The 4,507-nt window shown below is 42.8% G+C and overlaps 1 pseudogene; it reads left to right on the top strand.

Moving 5' to 3' along the window:
* The first annotated feature begins 2,546 nt into the window (after positions 1-2,546).
* Positions 2,547-2,664, top strand: LOC132619495 (5S ribosomal RNA; annotated as a pseudogene).
* The last annotated feature ends 1,843 nt before the right edge of the window (positions 2,665-4,507 follow it).

Below are 4,507 nucleotides of genomic sequence, written 5' to 3'. Positions count from 1 at the left end.
GTGTTCGAGTGTATAGCCCTGAGTTTGATTCGTTGGCTAGGTATGTGCCGACTATTGTAGCCGATATGGCGGATAGAGTGCATCGTTATGTGATGGGACTAGACCATTATCTGATTGATGGTTGTATGGTCGTGGCTCTTCAGCCAGGTATGGATATTTCTCGGGTACAGGCATACGCGCAGGGGATAGAGGATCGACACAGGGGACGCCTACTAGATAGAGATCATGACAGAGGTCAGCATAAGAAGGCTAGATTAGCAGGCTATTCTGGTGAGTTTCGAGGCGAGAAGCCTCAGCAGCATGCTAGATATTCTTCCCAGCCACCACGGATTGCACCTCCACGGTTCTCGAGTAGGGGATTCTATCGCACAGGGTATTCAGGAGCCGGTCAGAGCTCCAGGACTTCAGGTTCTCAGATGAGCAAGGGTGCGAGTCAGTCGAGGCCACCTTTGTCTCGGTGCTCTCGGTGCGGTAAGCCCCATGTCGAGGAATGTCGTTGGGCCACAGGTGCTTGTTTTTCTTGCGGCCGTCAAGGCCATATGATAAGAAATTGTCCTTATGGAAGTGGTGCAGGTGGTATGGCTCAGCCTACTGGGTCGGTGGCTGGTTCATCTTCTTCTGTAGCCGTGCGCCCTACGGGGCAAGGTATTCAGGCGCCAACAAGCCATGGTAGAGGTCATGGCGGAGTTTTCAGTTCTAGCGGTCTCTCGAACCGCACATATGCTCTGGCTATTAGGCAAGACCAGGAGGCGTCAGTGAATATGGTTACAGGTATATTATCAATTTTCACATGGGATGTATATGCATTGGTAGATCCAGGTTCCACCTTATTGTATATATCTCCCTTTGCTGCTAGTAAAATCGAAATAGAACCTGAGTTGATAGAACCATTTGAAGTAGTTACACCGGTAGGAGATTCTGTCATAGCTGGGCAAGTGTATAGAAATTGCTTGGTGGGTACATATAGTCGTGATACCATAGCAGACTTGATAGAGTTAGACATGACTGAGTTTGATGTTGTCATGGGTATGGAATGGCTAACTTCGGGCTATGCTAATGTTGATTGTAGAGAAAATATAGTTCGGTTTTAGTTTCCAGGAGAGCCGGTTATAAAGTGGAGAGGGAATACAGCATCTCCGAGGGGTAAGTTTATTTCATACCTCAAGAAAAGGAAGATTGTTAAGAGAGGCTATATTTATCATCGGGTTCGCTGGCATGATATGAAAGTAGAGGTACCGGCTCTTCAGCCAGTTCCGATAGTTAATGAATTCCCAGATGTATTTCCCGATGAGCTTCCAAGTCTCCCTCCAGGACAGGAGATAGAGTTCACTATAGACGTATTGCCAGATATTCAGCCTATATCTATTCTTCCTTATCGGATGGCACTTGTAGAGCTAAAGGAATTAAAAGAGCAACTGAGAGACTTGTTAGAAAAAGGCTTCATCAGGTCTAGTACATCACCTTGGGGAGCAACGGTACTATTAGTGAGGAAGAAAGATGGATCACTGTGTGTATTGATTATAGGAAGCTGAATGAAATGACGATAAAGAACAAGTACCCCCTCCCCAGGATTGATGACTTATTTGACCAGTTGCAGGGTGCTAGGTGTTTTGTTTTTCGAAGATAGACTTGTGGTCGGTTTATCACCAGGTGCGGGTAAAGGAGGCAGATATGCCGAAGACGGCATTCAGGACCCCATAAAGGCATTACGAGTTTAAGGTGATGTCCTTCGGGCTGACCAACGCTCCAGTGGTGTTTATGGATTTGATGAATCGGGTATAAAACACCATAAGGTAAAGCTTTTAAGGGGGGAAGCAAGTAAGCTTTTGTGCAAGCACAAGGGCGGGCTAAGGTATTGGAAGAATTATGACACCTGACAATGGGAAAATCGAGAAGTAATAGGGAGTTATGAAGTAAGATGAGCAAAGGAGTGCAAGGAGAAGCCATGAAAGTAGACGGAGATAAGATCGCAAGAAAGGGATTCAAGGATATTGCGATTGGTCAAAACAAGCTGATGACAATGAACCCTCGTGAAATTTCAAGCCGCTAGTTATACCAATTGCAATAGTATATGACATAGAACCATATAAACAATCGCCATGATGAGAGGGCTAATAGAATTGCGCAAGGACGATGAGGAGGATACTTCACTTTATAGCGCTTCAGACAAAGAAGAGGACAGGCCGGCTACAGCTATATGAGTCTTTTATTGGAACTTCTTGTGTGTGTAAAATTACTGCAGGATACCATTGATAGTTGACAAATGGAAGTTTTACGAGGACCGATAACCAAGTTGCTTATAGATAACTGCGGCTATGAAGTTTTACCGCTACAAGGAATCTTAAAATTTAGGAATGGAAAAGCAGTTGTATGTGTTAATTGATGGCTTGTCATCGAGAGTTCCGAACGCTAAAACAGCATTTGCTTGGTCAGTAAAGTGAGGGACTTTTCCAATTCGGAGGGAGATACATGATCGAAAATTTCGTTGGGGTCCGTTAGAACTTCAACTTGTTTTAGGTCGCGTGATAAAGGCCGCGCAGTAGGTTGAATACGATCATACCGGCACTAATGCACCTGATCCCATCAGAACTTTGAGATTAAGCGTGCTTGGGCCAGAGTAGTACTAGGATGGGTGACCCCCCCGGGAAGTGTGCTATGAAGTCCTACAGGTTTAGACATAAGAGAAGGATGAGGAACTAGAACAACTTAAGGGGAAATTAGAAGCGTGTGAACCTCACGGTTGGAAATTCTCAATGATTGCGAAAGATGAGGTGGACTGGCTTGATAAAGAGAGGGACAGATGACGTATGCAGTTACAGAATTAGGATGAGTTTGAATAGTATTGGGGATACTTGATAAGAAAAGTGTTAATAAAGAGATATGATAGCTTATTTGTGGTTATGTTAACCAGTAAGGATAATCAATGAGGTTATATGTTAAAGGTATTGACTGAACATGGTCTTGAAGTTTAGGTTTCAAGTACGCTAGGGAAAATTGACACTATTTCTCTTTGAAAGTTAGAGTTGGATAAGCCTGATGTAATAACATCAGAGTATACGGAAAGAATGAAATATGTAGTATAGGACACAAGACGAAAGTAAGGGGTTCGAAATCAAATTCTGATAAGTTGAATTGGAGGGCAGTAACAATGAATAAAGGTGTAAATTGGGAGAAAATAAGCAGGTTTGCAAAAGTACCAAGGAATTTCTGGTTCTTGAAGGATATTCGAAGGGAAATGGGTAGTCAACATATTGGCACGATTATCTCGGAAATGGAAAAGCCTTCTAGGAATAGAATGGATTTTGTACTTCTGAGAGGACATTCTACGAACTTCCGGGATAATACTATAAAGTGGCAAGTGGAGAAGAGCATTTCAAAAGCCAAGGAAGGTGTCATAGCCAAGCAAGAAAGTTGTCCACAAGTAGAGGACTAAAGAGCAAGTAAGAGGAGATGCTTGTGAGTCGGTGAGTATCCATATCCCTGGTGAACCAAAGCTACCTTGACAAGAATAGAATGTTAATTGAATGTCCGTTCGGCTAAATAAGAGTTGAAGGCTATAGCATTAAGAAAGAGTTCAATAAAGAGCCAAGGGAGAACGGGAAGAGGTTGACCAACCTACGATAAAGATAAGGCGACTGAAGTAAATGAGACTAAATGAGAGAGAGATGCTAGTTAATTTCCGACCATGTACATGAAGACAAAGAAGTGAAAGAAGCTAACCGAAGGCAATGAAGGAGTTAAGGGAAGATGAGAAGAGACCGACCCAAGTTATAGTTTAAGCAAATGATAATTGAACCCTAAACGAAGAATAGCTGTACTAAAGAATCAAAGATGATGCTGTGGGTTGGTAATACTGCAACATTCGAGGACGAATGTTTCTAAGGGAGGAAGGATGTTACACTGTCACACCCTAATCTTGATAGGGCATGATGGGCACCCGACCCCATACTCAGAGCTGAGCGAACCCCTTTAGCTCTCGTTATGTTCATAACCTCACTGGACTCTTAAGTTACGAAGTGAAATGCATAATGCAAACTTGTCAAAAACCATTCTTTTCGTCGTTCTCAAATCAAGTAAAATCTGTAATCATATGGAATTTGTAACATAATGCATAATGGTACATCGGCTTGCAGAGCCGCTTACAAGACTGACATGCTATATACGTGACTCTGTCTACAAAGTCTCTAACATCAATCAAGATACCATAACATGGATACTCTTACTCGGCAACACTCCGGAAAGAAATGGAGCTCATCAATCCAGCTGGAACATCTTCTAGCTATATCCTCTACTCATCTGTATACACCTGCGTGGCATGAAACGCAACCCCCAAAGAAAAGGGGGTTAGTACGGAATATGTACTGAGCATGTAAAGCATGAAGTACAGTAAACAGAGCCATAATCGGAACAAGAAATATAAAAAGTAAGTACACTATCCAGAATACCAAAATGCTTACTTTTAAAACACAAATCATGCATGTCAATGTCATATGTCATATCCGGCCCC

The sequence above is a fragment of the Lycium barbarum genome, chromosome 1 (genome assembly GCF_019175385.1).
Source record: "Lycium barbarum isolate Lr01 chromosome 1, ASM1917538v2, whole genome shotgun sequence".
NCBI classification, from domain to species: Eukaryota; Viridiplantae; Streptophyta; class Magnoliopsida; order Solanales; family Solanaceae; genus Lycium; species Lycium barbarum.
Note: the sequence above shows the minus strand (reverse complement) of the source record. Positions and strands in the feature narration are given on the sequence as shown.